General features: G+C 44.2%; 1 long non-coding RNA gene across 2 annotated transcripts in view; it reads left to right on the forward strand.

Annotated features, from left to right (window-relative positions):
• Nucleotides 1–3,483, forward strand: part of LOC140429159 (uncharacterized) — a 127,430-nt gene extending 123,947 nt beyond the window's left edge. For both annotated transcript variants that reach the window (XR_011949000.1, XR_011949001.1), the window contains exon 3: nt 284–3,483. This is a non-coding gene — a long non-coding RNA (uncharacterized lncRNA). The remainder of the gene's footprint in view (nt 1–283) is intronic.
• Nucleotides 3,484–15,201: the final 11,718 nt, after the last annotated feature.

Genomic DNA, 15,201 nt, shown 5'->3' on the forward strand with positions numbered 1-15,201 from the left:
TCGCAACCAAAAGTCTTCATTGAGCCTCTGAAATAACAGCAAAATGGTAACAAAACGATCCTGAGATTAGTTGATACCATTCGGTGTGACAATGCAGAGCTCAAGTGTGCAAAAGGATCCTTTGTTGAATCTCTCACTCCAGCAAACTTAGCTTCTCATGGCTCTTGCCTTATTTCAAGGTTTATTTGCTTAACCAGTTGTAAAATAAATTACAAAGTTTCCTGTTTCTCGTGAGATGCTTTCGAAAACCATGTTTCTTACTGACATACCCAATTTCCCATAGATGTAAGTCACCGGTAATAAGCTCCAAGGGAGGAGTGGCTGCTGGCTTCCTTTCGAAGCTGCCTTTCGGACTAGAACATTCCAACATACAGCAACATTAACTGCTGAGCAGCATCCTTCAGCCATCTTGTTCCATGACTGCGTATGGCAAATGCTCCCATGAGGACATCGCTTTTGCAAAGGAAACTCAAGCTTGTCTCCTGTCGGCACAAGCTTCAATTCACAGTTTATTGTTTCTTTAGTTCTCCATGGAATTAAACAGGCAAAAAATAAATCACCAATGATTATATAAGCAATAGCTTGGCTCCCTTGTGTGTCATGAAGTAATGTGTTAAAACTACAAACATACCAGCAATTCACAGTAAACAATGTCTGATAGTAAAAAAAAGAAAGTAATTTTGGATATGATATTTGTTTGTAGGTGGTGTCAATGTAATTTGCTGGGGCACTGTCATTGGGAGTGTTAAATAATGTGACATATTGCTGAACGTTAGCATTTCCCTTTTCCTTCCCCCTCCTCTCCTCCAATTTTCTCTCTCCCGTATATAAGGGTACTGATCTGTTCTGAGAACACAGGAATTAGAAGGAGTCGGCCATTCAGGCCCCTGAGCCTGCTCCACCATCTGATGCAATCATGGCTGACCTGATAGTGGCGTTAACTCCATTTCCCTGTCTGCACTCCCCCTGTCCCCATAATCTTGGATTCACTATCAATTAAATATCTAGTTAAGTAAAAGCAAATTACTGCAGATGCTGGAATCTGAAACCAAAAAGAAAATGCTGGAAAATCTCAGCGGGTCTGGCAGCATTTGTCGGGAGAGAAAAGAGCTAACGTTACGAGTCCAGATGACCCTTTATCTATCTAACTCAGCTTTGAATAAATTCAAAGACCCAGCCTCCACTGCTCTCTGAGGAAGAGAGTTCAAAACACGAATGACCCTCTGGTAGAATAAAGAACAAAGAAAAGTACAGCACTGGAACAGGCCCTTCGGTCCTCCAAGCCCATGCCGACCATGCTGCCCAACTAAACTAAAATCTTCAACACTTTCTGGGTCCGTATCCCTCTATTCCCATCCTATTCATGTATTTGTCAAGATGCCCCTTAAATGTCACTATCATCCCTGCTTCGACCACCTCCTCCGGCAGCAAGTTCCAGGCACCCACTACCCTCTGTGTAAAAAATCTGCCTTGTATATCTACACTAAACCTTGCGCCTCGCACCTTAAACCTATGCCCCCTAGTAATTGACCCCTCTACCCTGGGGAAAAGTCTCTGACTATCCACTCTGTCTATGCCCCTCATAATTTTGTAGACCTCCATCAGGTCGCCCCTCAACCTCCATCGTTCCAGTGAGAACAAACCGAGTTTATTCAACCGCTCCTCATAGCTAATGCCCTCAATACCAGGCAACATCCTGATAAATCTCTTCTGCACCCTCTCTAAAGTCTCCACATCCTTCTGGTAGTGTGGTGACCAGAATTGAACACTAACGACCAGAATTGAACAGAATTGAAAATAAATTTTCTCATCTCAGTCTTGAATGTGTGACCTATAATTTTTCAACTGTGCCCCCTATAGTTCTAGAGTCGCCCAAAAGGGGAAACATCCCCTCACCACTTACCCTGTCAAGTCGCCCAGGATCTTAAGTTACATCTTCTCTCATTCTCCTCAACTCCAGTGGGTCTAACTCAACCTGCTAAACCTTTCCTGAAAAGACTTCACCACAACTGATCATCCTTCTATTCCACATCCAAATGCCTTTTTGTTACTGGGTGAGCACCAGTTCTCCGCACCTCGCCCCTCTCCTGACCCTCAGTGTGAGAGCTTGAACAATGTGCACAGAGCACGGGCTGACTATGCACCAGTCGGGCAAAATCACAGCAGGAAATAAAATAATCGGAGATGAGAGGTCCCAGATCCCTGCCACTGAGAGAACTGTCAGAAATATTCTTCCCTACAACCATTGAAGTTGGATGGACAGACATTGATCCACCCATTGCGAAGATAGACTCCAGGAAACTAGATGATTGCCCTTTCTCCCAGCTCAACTACCATCAATCTAAGTGACTGCCTGGTGTGATGAATGGAGGGATTTCAGATTGTATTGTCTGTATTTGGTGCAGTAAGAGTTAAACGCCTGGGTTAGTGTGTGTGTATGACTGCTGCAGTAGTGTTTTTAAAGGTTTGGGGAGCCAGGGGTGCAAGAAGGGCATCTTAAAAGCTTGGGCTAATAGAACAAAAGAACAAAGAAAATTACAGCACAGGAACAGGCCCTTCGGCCCTCCCAGCCTGCGCCGATCCAGGTCCTTTATCTAAACCTGTCTTCTATTTTCCAAGGATCTACTTCCCTCTGTTCCCCGCCCATTCATATATCTGTCTAGATGCATCTTAAATGATGCTATCGTGCCCGCTTCTACCACCTTCGCTGGCAAAGCGTTCCAGGCACCCACCACCCTCTGCGTAAAAAATGTTCCACTCACATCTCCCTTAAACTTTTCCCATCTCACCTTGAAATCATGACCCCCCTTGTAATTGACACCCCCACTCTTGGAAAAAGCTTGTTGCTATCCACCCTGTCCATACCTCTCATAATTTTGTAGACCTCAATCAGGTCCCCCCTCAACCTCCATCTTTTCAACGAAAACAATCCTAATCCTAATGGAATTTTGTTTGGATTAAAGGGGTTCCCTGTGGAGTTACGTACATTCTGTTTAAGCTTGGTAAGATTATTTAATTGATAGAAGCAAAGGTATCAGGCATTTTGCAGAAAAAGAGTTCTGGTTGAGGTTTAGATTGAGATGGGAACAGAAGTCAAGGATCTGCTCTCAATGCAGTTCAGTTAAATATTTATCTGTAGACAGATTAGCAGTTTCTTTCCAAGCAGTTCAGAACTACGTGATTGGAAAATGAGCTCTAAAAAGCTGAGCAGTATCTTCTGAAGAAATACAGCCAGGATTTCTGCATGGTTCTGACAGGAGTCAGTTTTTTTCTTTAAAGCAGTCGCAAAAGATCTCCCTTTCTCAAAGTAGAGTATTGAGACATCTCTGTAGAGCAGGTATTCCTGAGTGCTAATTGTATTTGCAAGTATTATTGTGTCACTGTATTGAATAGCATTGTTTAAGGGGTAATTGTAAGCTATTTTCTTCTGTGATGTTAAAGACATTTTACTGTCTTAGTAATAAATTTTGTTTCAATATACCATATCCCTATTTTGTGTGAAATCATTCCTAGAGCGAGGTATCCTTTCCTCACAGTCTTACAAAATTAAAATAAAATATCGGGGTTCTTGTCCAACATCTTAGCCACTGTTGGGGTCTGGTCTGGGATCGTAATACTGGAGAAGGGTGACTGTAGCCTCAAACCCAAGCCCTGTATGCATAACATTAGAGAGAGACAGCCTGGCAATGGGCACTCATATTCCATGTACCTTGCTGCCAAAATCAGTAAACTGCTGTCTTGATGTAAAGGGAAGATATCTTTAATTTTCCTCTGGAATTTGGCTCTTTTGTAAATGTTTGGACCAAAGCTATAATAAAGTCTAGAGTCGAGTGATTCTGGCAGAATCAAAATTGAGCATCAGTGAACAGATTATTGGTGAATAAGCGTTGGTGACTCCTTCCATCACCTTGTTGATAATTAAGAGCAATATTTATAGGGAGGTTGCTATCCAAATTGGATTTGTCCTGATATTTGTGGACAATATTTCACATTGTCCGGTCGATGCTAGTGTTGCAGATGCACTGGATCAGTTTCTCCAAAATGTGGCTGACTCTGAAGCACATCTCTTCAGTACTACACTCGGGATACTGTCATGGTCCATAGCCGTTGCTCAATCATTTCTTGATGTCACGTGGAGTGAATCAAATTGGTTGAAAACTCGCATCTGCAATGTGAGGGCAAGGATGACTCCAAAATCATTCACTTCTGGCTGAAGATGGTTGAGAATATTCAAACTTGCTAGGGTCCGTATCCCAAGATTTCCGCGCTCTTGCCGAGCCTTCAGCTATTTTTTAGTCCGTCAAGTTCTGAATTACCTCACATCAGCTGAAACAACTGAAATAATCCTGACGGGAAAAACATGGAAAGTTCACTAAGAACGAAGCACATGGTAGTGTGTTCATTGATTGCAGAATTTCCTTTTATGTTAAATAAAAATGTCTGTAATGGCACCTATGGATTGCTTCACAAATTAACTTCTGCTTTTAAAGGTCTCTAATAAAACCCTTGGAATAATTAAAAGTTATCATTAGGGAATTTGAGAAATTAGATTTTGCACCAGGAATGAAAGCAATGGCATGTGGTGCTCTTTGAGGCCAACATGTTGGATATGTTGGACCATTTTTCATATTGGCCTGTAAATTATTAAGTTGTTTTGTGTATAGCAAAGTCGTGGATTGCTAAGCAACACTGGCAGCACTGTGACACAACAAGTTTAGCAGTTTCTCTTACAGTAAATATTGGGATTCAGGGAAAGAATATAAATCAGCAGATGCCTGGTTTTAATTTGTTTTTAGATTTTCTTTGTTGCCATGGGTGGGGGGGATTGGAGATAGTACAACATTTTGTGATGTTTCAATTTTGAGTTTTGAAATGTACCAGTTGGACGCCCGTGTCTGGGTCTGATTTGTTTCCCTTAATTTATCTGTGAACAGTTGAGTCATAGGAACCAGGAACAAGCAACGCTCGATCCATGAGATTGAGAGTCGGAGAAAAGGGGATACGGTTGCTACAACTGGTGTTGGGGTTTGAGGATAAGAGGGAAATAGGGCAGAATTCCCATTCCTTATCCAGCAAATCCCTGTTGGAAAATGCCTGTGTGTAGACTTGAGATTGGCCTGGGTGATCCAGACAGGCTGTGGTGCCTCCTCATCGATCATACAACCTGTCAAGATTTACTGTTAAGGCTCAAGAATGAGTCAAACTCACTTAGCTATGGTGGCAGAGGGTCACTAGTGTTTGTGAACAACGCCCCAGGCATGAGGTAATACCCACAGGGAGAGGCTCAACAGAAGTGGCACTTTGAATTGGCAAGGAGATAGTATCAGGGATCTTATTAAGCTGTGGTTGATGTACTTGCTTTGACAATAGCACTTACAGGTTTTATGCCACATGATAACGTTTAAACAAACTTTATTTTTTAACGAAATCACTTGCTTAACCAAAACACATCTGACCATAGCGGCAGGCCAAAAATAACATCTGGAATCTGATTAGCGTTTGATGATTTCAATACTGCACCATCATGAATAAAATGCATTATATTTCAAGAATCCAAACTAGGTTCAATGAAACACTTTTACAATACTGATAATATTTTGTGCTGTGTGTCAGCAAACTGTATAAATGTTTTGAAGAATTGTGTGCTTTCAGACTAATTGTAGTCTGCACTGTTGTGGGTGCTTTGGGAGGGTCTTGCCTGCAGAATTGCTATGCCCCAGGAGGAGGCCATTTGAGCTATTGTCTGCACCAGTTCTCCAAATGGCCATCCTGACTGAGTGCTATTACCATGCCTTTTCCTTGTTATTGGGCAGGAGTTTCCAGCCATTCCTGCTGGTGCGATCTACTGGTCTCGCCGAAGGGAACGTCCGCCACGGGATCCCCAGCAGCGGATGGTGCGAGCAATGGGAAACCTCATTGACAGAGGCGGGAACGGAAGATCCCACTGCTAGCCAATGGTGGGCCACTGTGGGAGTTTGCACTTTCACCCCGTGTCTGCGTGGGTTTCCTCCGGGTGCTCCGGTTTCCTCCCACAGTCCAAAGGTGTGCAGGTTAGGTGGATTGGCCATGATATATGGCCCCTTCGTGTCCAAATGGTTAGGTTGGGTTACGGGGATAGGGTGGAGGCTGTGGGCTTAGGTAGAGTGCTCTTTCCAAGGGCCGGTGCAGACTCGATGGGCCGACTGACCTCCTTCAGCAGTGTAAATTCAATGATTCTATGATTCGCAGCAGCCACAAAACATGCTGCAGGGGTGCAGAAAATCTCAGCTTTTTTTTCTTCCATTCAAATAATCATCTAATGCCCTATTGAATGTCTTGTTTGAACCAGACTTCCAGGCAGTGAATTTCAGATCCAAACCACTCACTGTGTGAATATGGTTTTTTCTCACATCACATTTCCTTCATTTGAAAATCAATTTAAATCTGTACCCTCTTATTTTTCAGCATTTTACCAGCGGGAATAGTTTTTCCATGTCTACTCTGTCCAGCTCTCTCAAGATTTTGAACATCTCTATCAAATCTCCTCTTAGTCTTCTTCTTTCCATGGAGAACAGTCCCAGCCTCTCCACTCTATCCTCATAACTGAAGTTTCTCATCCCTGGAACTATCCTTGTGAACCTCTTCTCACTCTATCCAATGCGTTCACATTCTTCCTATAGTGTGGCGCCCAGAATATTCCAGCTGAATTCTAACTAGTGTCTTGTATAAGGTCAGCATAACCTATTCCTTGCTCTTGTACTCTTTCCCCTATTAATATACCCAAAGTACTGTATGCTTTGTAAACTGCTCTCGCCACCAGTCCTGCTACCTTCAATGACTTATGTGCACATACATCCAGGTTCCTCTGCTCCTGCACCCCTTTAAGAATTTTACCACTTATTTTATATTGTCTTCCTATCAAAATGTATCACCTCCCACTTCATGATAAAGTTTGGATGATATCTGAATAATCAATTGGTAATAGACTTATTACCAATGTAGAAGAGTAATTTCTAGCCGTTACATTACTGAAGAAAGACATAATGTATTCCATATTGTACCAGGCATTGACCAGACTCGCCAAGGACTGCTGAAGGCGATTGAGGAACCAGTACGGGTATTCTTCATAATGCTGCTATCAAGCAAAGGATACGTTCTGCCCACCACTCAAACAAGTAATGTGGTATATGAACATCAGTGCAGGTGTGATGCCAGGTACATACACCAGATATTCCAATTACTGGTCGATCTTATAAAACAGCACGTCCCTTCATGTTTCCAAAAGACAGAAGACCGACTGTACTCAACCAGTCTGTGCTTGCAAAACTCAAAGCATAGACCCAGATCTTCCATCTCACGAAGAGGACGGTACTAGTGTCCACCATCGTGAAAACTGAGGCACAATTTGATTCAGCATCTCCACCATTTCAGTGTTCCCCATTATTAACTCCGCAGTCTCCTCCGCCAAGGGACCAACATTCACCATAGCTAATCCCATCCCTTTTCTATACTTCTAGAAGCTTTTGCTATCCTTTTTATATTTTATGCTAGTTTTCTTTCATAATTTACCTTTCTCTTTTCATTACTTTTTTAGTAACCCTTGATCTTTAAAAGTTTCAGATCTTCCAGCCTGCCACTGGCCTCTGCCATATGATTTGCCTTTGTTTTTGTCTTTATGTTATGTTTAACATTCTTGCTCAGCCTGCATGGTTCTTTCCCCTCTTACAATCTCTCTTGCTCTTTGGAATATATTTTAGTTGGAACAAACTGAATATCTCCTTAAACTGCCACTGCTCGTCGACTGTCCTACCTTTTAGTCTTCCTGCCCATTTCAGTAGGGCCAAATCTGTCCTCATGCCAACGTAATTATTTTTGTTTAACTCTAGAACATGAGTGTGGGACTCCAGTGTCTCGCCCTCAAACTGCATTTAAAAGTCTAACATGCTAAGATCACTCTTCCCTAGAGGATCCTGAACTATCAGGTCATTAAACCCTCCTCATTGCACAATATCAAATTCAGAATAGCCTGCTCCCTGGTGTGTTCCACAACATATTGCTCCAAGAAACAATCTCTGACATGTTCAATGAACTCTCCCTCAAGGAAACCCTTGCTAATTTGTCCCACTGTGCAACTACCGTTTGGGGATCTATAGATTACTCCCATTAGAGACTTCTTTCCGTTGCTATATCTTATTTCTGCCCAGACTGATTCCACGTCTTGATCTCCGGTGCCTATATCATTTCTCACTACAGCACTGATCCCTTCCTTTGCCAGAAAAGCTATATGCCTCCTTCACCACTATCCATGGATCACTACTCTCTGTTTCCTGTCACTCAGCCAATAATGCACCCACTTTGTGAGTTATAATCTTGCTCACAATTCTGTTCTGTGGCACTGTATCAGGGCAGCACGGTAGCACAAGTGGATAGCACTGTGGCTTCACAGCGCCAGGGTCCCAGGTTCGATTCCTCGCTGGGTCACTGCCTGTGCGGAGTCTGCACGTTCTCCGCCTGTTTCCTCCGGGTGCTCCGATTTCCTCCCACAGTCCAAAGACGTGCAGGTTAGGTGGATTGGCCATGATAAATTGCCCTTAGTGACGAAAAAGGTTAGGAGGGGTTATTGGGTTACGGGAATAGGGTGGAAGTGAGGGCTTAAGTGGGTCGGTGCAGACTTGATGGGCCGAATGGCCTCCTTCTGCACTCAATGTTCTATGTTCTGAATGTCTTTTGAGTGTGACCACTTGGCTGGCTTTGCATCTACTTTGAGCAGAAATCAAATTCCTCTCATTAAAAGTCCAGAGAGATTTTGCTGAAGTCATATCAGGACTCATAGCTGGCCCTGAAATACTCTAAATAATAAATACAAGATTTTTCATCTTTTCCTGTGATCAGTCTAGCCTGCTCCTGACAGGAAAGATGTGGATATATGGGAAGAAGTCCAGAAGAGGCCAAAGAGACTGATTCTTGAAATTGAACAACTGAATTATGAGGAAAAGATAATCTACTTGGGGACTTGTGCATGATATTTGCTGGTGTGAGTGGCCAGCGGGGGAGCGCTGTGAAGAGCTAACTGGAAACGATATGAACCCTTCATATTCTCTCAGCCTTCAGATAACAGTAGAATAAGACCATCAGTCCCCTGACTTCAGGCAGTAAGCCAGCAATCAAATTCATTAAAAATGAACGTAGAAATTCAAACCAGTAGATCTCACTTGATTGCAGAAGACTTACCATAAAAGGTTCAAAACTTTACAGTGTCTCTTTAAATAAAACATTGAACCTGGAACAAATAAATCTATGGGGGTAATTATCATGTGTGACAATGGTGTATAATGCTCACCAATTAAATACCTCTCCTGTTTTTTATATATTCTCTGCTAATTCAATGGAAATAAAGATCATTTAACCTGAGGGTCACCACACCACAGGCAAGTGGTAAAGTTGAGAAGGCAGGACCCTCACGGATAACTTCAACCAGTAGGGAATTTAACCCATGCTGTGAGAACCGTTCTGCATCATAAACCAGCCATACAGCCAACTGAACGAACCAACATCATTCATGTCCAGTAAAGATGGTGATTAATTAATGCTGCCCTGTGAGCACAGGACTGGAAATATGAGATCAGTGCCTGAGAGATCTGTATTAAAAGGTGAGACAAAGAGCATGATTCAGCGAAGCATGCCTGCTGCAACAAGTGAATCTCAGGAAAGGCACAAATCAGGCTTTGCGGTGGTCGTCAGGCCGATCGCAAATCACCCAGCTCATGGCGTGCAGCACTTTCTGGATCACAACCTAGCTGGGCATGATCCAGAGAATAATATTTGGCTCATTTAAATATCCCAACTCTGCATCGCGAGTCACTGGACGCACTGGCAAGGTCTCAAACAGACGCTGATTTGTACGAGTTTCCACAAGCGTGGACCAGGCACGATGGCACCTCAGGGGTGTTGGAGGACATAGGAGCTCCCTGGGTGTTTGGGGACAGCGCAGGGTAGTATCCTTGCACTTCCTCTGGCACTCTGGCACCCAGGGAGTGCCAGCCGTGCATCGTAGCACTGCCAGGATGCCCAGTTGGCATTGCGAGAGTTCCTTGCGCACTTCCTGTGTTTCAGGCTAGCAGTGTCAGGGTGCCCAGCTGTTAGGTTGGCACTGCCAAGGGCCTGTGTGGGGCCATGCCAATGAAAGGGGAGGCGAAAGGGGTATGAAGGTGTCTGGAGAGATGAAGATGGGGTATGAACGGGCCTCATAAAGGTTTGGAGGGTGAAGGGGCGACGGAAATTGGGGGCCCAAAAGAGGGGTGGGGGAACCTGAAAAGGGAGGGTGACCCTGTAGCGGAGTTTCCTCACTTGTCGGGGGAGGGGGGTAATGCCCATGCCTATGGGCCTGGCTGTTTCCATGGCTGGGGTGGTGTGGAGGACGCTCAAGCTCACTTAGAGATAGGGGCACACTTTCAAATGACTCTGAGGAGTCAGTCTCACTGACAAGTTCAGATCCCCACTACAGAAAAAAATTCTGTGCGCTGGACTGGAGAGAAAGACTAGGGATTGACTAGGGGGGGGATTTTCTGCGCAACCCGCCATGTTTTCTTCGGTAGTGTAGGTGGTCTGCTAGCAGGATCTTATGGTCCCATTGTTGTCAGTGGGATTTGCCGTTGAATGCACCACTCGTTGCCAGGAAACACTTCGGTGGGACCGGAATATCCCGCCGGCATGAACAGCCGGTAAATTCTGCCCTAAGTGTGGGTAAATACTGATCTGGATCTCACCCAAAATGCCAGTGGGGAACCCCCCTGCCAAACCCACCTGAAATGACACATATCATTTTGGGGGTGAATTGCCCCGTTCATCAATGAACCCTTGAGGAACAATAGTGCAGAAGGAAGAAGCCTCAAGTTTCCCGCTCGAAGCCGGAGTCTGATCCCCACTTGCGATTGGATAGCGATGTCCTCTGGAAGTCCACAACTAGAAGTTAGATAAGCATTAACAGTTTAACCTAGACTTGTAAACTTGTAGTGGTAGCAAAGGTAGAATCATGAATATGCTTTTGATACGGTGTAAGATAGACCTCTCTTTTGGTAGTGATAAACATTAGGATTTCATATTAGGTTTAATAAAGAAGTGATTTGATTCAGATTGAAAGGTGTTTTATCTCTGAATCGACAGGAGTGAGGATTCGTCAAGCAGGAAGCTGAACTAGCTGATGAGTTACAATGGCCCAATAAAAGCTGGCAGCTTTTTCAGCTGCTTGGAGTAAGGGGATGCACGGTGAGGGGACTATGCCGGAGTCAGATATGGATCAAGTGTGAAGATGGGACTTTGGTTCACATGGGGATTTGGTGCAGAGGCGAAGATCTGTTCTTTTTTCTATCTTCTTTCAATCACCAGTAACTAGAGATTACCAGAAATAGAGGAGAAGCTCGAGGCAGCGATAAGAGTTTGGAAAGTTGGGGAGTGAGTCTGTCGTTTCAGAGCATTCTGAAGAAAATCCAAATGTGACGTAACAAGAAGGAAGTTAAGCGAGTGATTGTCAAGTGAGTGAGCATTTTCTATTTTTCTCTTACCTAAAGTCCGAACTTTGATTTGTTCGAGAATAATATTAATTGAAATAATAAGATTCTGAGCTCAAGCAGTACTAGGAGGCAGTAATTAAAATTAAAATTGACAAATATTTAATTCATTAATTAAAACAGAATATTGGTCGCAGGGCAGGTGATGTGTTGCAGCTGAAGTGTGTAGATGGTGATGAAGCACAGTGGTTAGCACAGTATGCTAATGGAATGGTAACACAGTGATTAGCACTGTTGCTTCACAGCTCCAGGGTCCCAGGTTCGATTCTTGGCTTGGGTCACTGTCTGTGCGGAGTTTGTACTTCCTCCCTGTGTCTGCGTGGGTTTCCTCTGGGTGCTCCGGTTTCCTCCCACAGTCCAAAGATGTGCAGGTTAGGTGGATTGGCCAGGTTAAATTGCCATGAGTGTCCAAAAGGATTATGTGGGGTTACTGGGATACGGTGGAGGTGTGGTGGGCTTAGGTAGGGTGCTCTTTCCAAGGGCTAGTGCGGACCTGATGGGCCGAATGGCCTCCTTCTACACTGTAAATTCTATGATAAGCCAGTGTGATCCATAGCAGCTATGTCTGCATTAAGTGTCTGCAGCTTGAGGAACTTAGGCTCAGAGATCATGAGCTGGAGGCTAAGCTACAGACACTGTGATTCATCAAGGAGGGGGAAGATTAATAGCACACTGTGTTCCAGAAAGCAGTCACTGCAATTCAGCTAGGATCTTCTGATTTCATCCCTAGTCGGGGCAGGATGTTGTGACTAAAGGTGAGGTAGGTATGGAGACTAATAAGATAGAAGTGGAGGAGACTCAGTCCTTGCAATTGTTCAATCAGTGTGTGGTCCTTCCAGCCTGTATGGATGGTAGTGGGGACTGCAAGGTGGATGAATGAACTGAACATGGTACCATGGTGCGGAGAGCTGTTGAAGTGGGGTAACTAAATAGAAATACAGTGGTAGTAAGGGACTGTATAGTCAAGATACTGCATGGCCTGGACAGAGTGGACACGGAGAGGATGTTTCCACTTGTAGATAAAGCTGGAACCAGAGGATACAATCTCAGACTAAAGGGACGATCGTTTAAAACAGAGATGAGGTGGAATTTCTTCAGCCAGAGGGTGGTGAGTCTGTGGAACTCTTTGCCGCAGAAGGCTGTGGGGGCCAAGTCACTGAGTGTCTTTAAGACAGAGTTAGATATGTTCTTAATTAATAAGGGGATCAGGGGTTATGGGGAGAAGGCAGGAGAATGGGGATGAGAAACATATCAGCCATGATTGAATGGCGGAGCAGACTCGATGGGCCGTGTGGCCTAATTTTGCTCCTATGTCTTATGGCCTTATGGTCTAAGGTGAAAGACACACTTCTCTGCAGTGAAGAGCATGAGTCCAGAAGGCTATGGGTTCAGGACATTAGATCGGGCCGATAATGGAACGGAGAGTAGGAGGGGAGAGGATCCAGTTGTTGTGGCCGAGTGGCCTAATTCTGCTCCTATGTCTCATGGTCTGTAATAAGTCCACGGAGGCAAATGTCCCGTCACCAGAATTCCTTTTATTTACAAACCCCACAGCTGAACAACCATGACCATTCAGTCTGCTGTCTACACCGGGAGTGCAGAGGATCTGACACTTGTTGGATTCTCGGATCCTTGTCCGAGAAGCGATGAAATCTCACCACCATAGCCCTCGGTAGTTCATTCGCCTTGGGCTTCCTTGCGAGGGCTCTGTGCGCCCCGTCCAGCTCCAGAGGTCGAGGGAATACCCCCATCCCTATCAGCGTCTCAAGCACCTTGGACACAAATGCTCCCGCATCCGACCCCTACACACCTTCAGGGAGGCCCACAATTCTCAAGTTCTGCCTCCTGGACCTGTTTTCTAGGTCCTCCAGCCTCTCCTGCCACTTCTTGTGGAGGTCATCCTGCGCCTCCACCTTAAGGGCCAATACGACCAACTCATCCTCATGGTCGGATAGCTTTTTCTCCATCTCCTTAATCGCTTTCCCTTGTGTCGCCTGAGTTGCGATCATTTGGTCTATTGATGCCTTCATCAGGGCCAGCATGTCCTTTTTAAGATCAGCAAAGCAGCCCCTAAGAAACTCCTGTTGCTCCTGTGACCACCGTGCCCATGCACCCTGGTCTATACCGGCCGCCATGCCGTGCCTCAGCGCCCGCTCCGCACGCTTCTGTCTGATGGGACTTAAACGCTTCACCCGGCCACTCCTGGTCCAACTATCCATACAACAGAGAGGGAATCCTTTTGGCAGTGTTCGCTTCACCAATCTGCCCCAAAATGTCCGTAAAAACTCCTGAAAAAAGGTGCGAGAGTCCGTTCCAGACGGAGCTGCCGAATGCGCGACCTACTCCTCCATGGCCGCCACTGGAAGTTCCCTATTTCCCAATGTTAACAGATTCTTCAAAATAATTCCAAGATCTGGAACCAGATTGCACATTTATCAAAAATGATTCCGTTTTCCTTGGGTATTACAGCAAACAGACGTGATAGACAGAGAGAAATTATCCCACTTGGGTCACTGAGTGTGCGGAGTCTGCATGTTCTCCCCGTATCTGCGTGTGTTTCCTCCGGGTGCACCGGTTTCCTCCCACAAGTCCCAAAAGATGTGCTTGTTAGGTAAATGGACATTCTGAATTCTCCCTCTGTGTATCTGAACAGGTGCCAGAGTGTGGTGATTAGATTTTCACAGTAACTTCATTGCAGTGTTAATGTAAGCCTATTTGTGACAATAATAAAGATTTTTTTTAAAGCAAAATTATTTCCGTTGGTTAAGGAGTTCAGGACTTAGAGGTGCAGTTTACCAAGTTGAAATCTGCCAACAGTTTTTGAGGTCCATTGCTTACAGACAAACAGACCAACAAACAGAGGCAAAAGCATTTTATCTGCCCACCTTCATTGCCTGAAGTAATTAACCAATCTTCTCACTTTATCCAAAGTCAGGATACTCCACCACGATAAAGGCAAAATACTGCAGATGCTGGAAATCTGAAACAAAACCTGAAAATTACAGCAGATCTGGTGGCTGAGAACAGAAAACCCTGGTTTACTCTGGAAATAAAACTTTCTGTGTTGTCTGAAAGCTTGACCTAAATTCTTTACCCTTGGGCTCAATTTTAATTAACATGAAACACTTTAAATATCAAATATTAATACAAACAATACAAAGAATAGCAATAATACTAATAAATTCCCTTCCCTCCCTTTTCAATAATAAACAATAAATTCCTCTCACCCCTTCCCCACTCTTATTTTCCTTCACCAGGTAATGATGACCAACTCTTTGAACTGTAAAACGAACAGTTGCTATCTATGGGAACATTTGTCAATTGAACCGTTCATGTTACATTTAACTTTTCCAAGATATAAAAATTCCATAAGGTCTTCAAGCATTGGGTGGAGAAAATGATTTCCATTCTATTAACATCCGCCAATGAGCAATCAATGAGGTGAATGCTAGAACATCAGCTCCTGCCATTAACTGTTATTCTGGTAGATCTGAAACCCCAAATATGGCTATTCGAGGACAGGGATTTAGTTTAATTTGTAGAATGGCTGCCTTGCTCCCATTTTTAATTCAAGTTGGATTAAAGGTGCCTAGATGCTGAGCAAGCTAGTCTCATAAACAGATTGTCGCATTTCCTAAATTAAGTCAGAGATTTC

The sequence above is a fragment of the Scyliorhinus torazame genome, chromosome 9, assembly GCF_047496885.1.
Source record: "Scyliorhinus torazame isolate Kashiwa2021f chromosome 9, sScyTor2.1, whole genome shotgun sequence".
Lineage (NCBI taxonomy): Eukaryota > Metazoa > Chordata > Chondrichthyes > Carcharhiniformes > Scyliorhinidae > Scyliorhinus > Scyliorhinus torazame.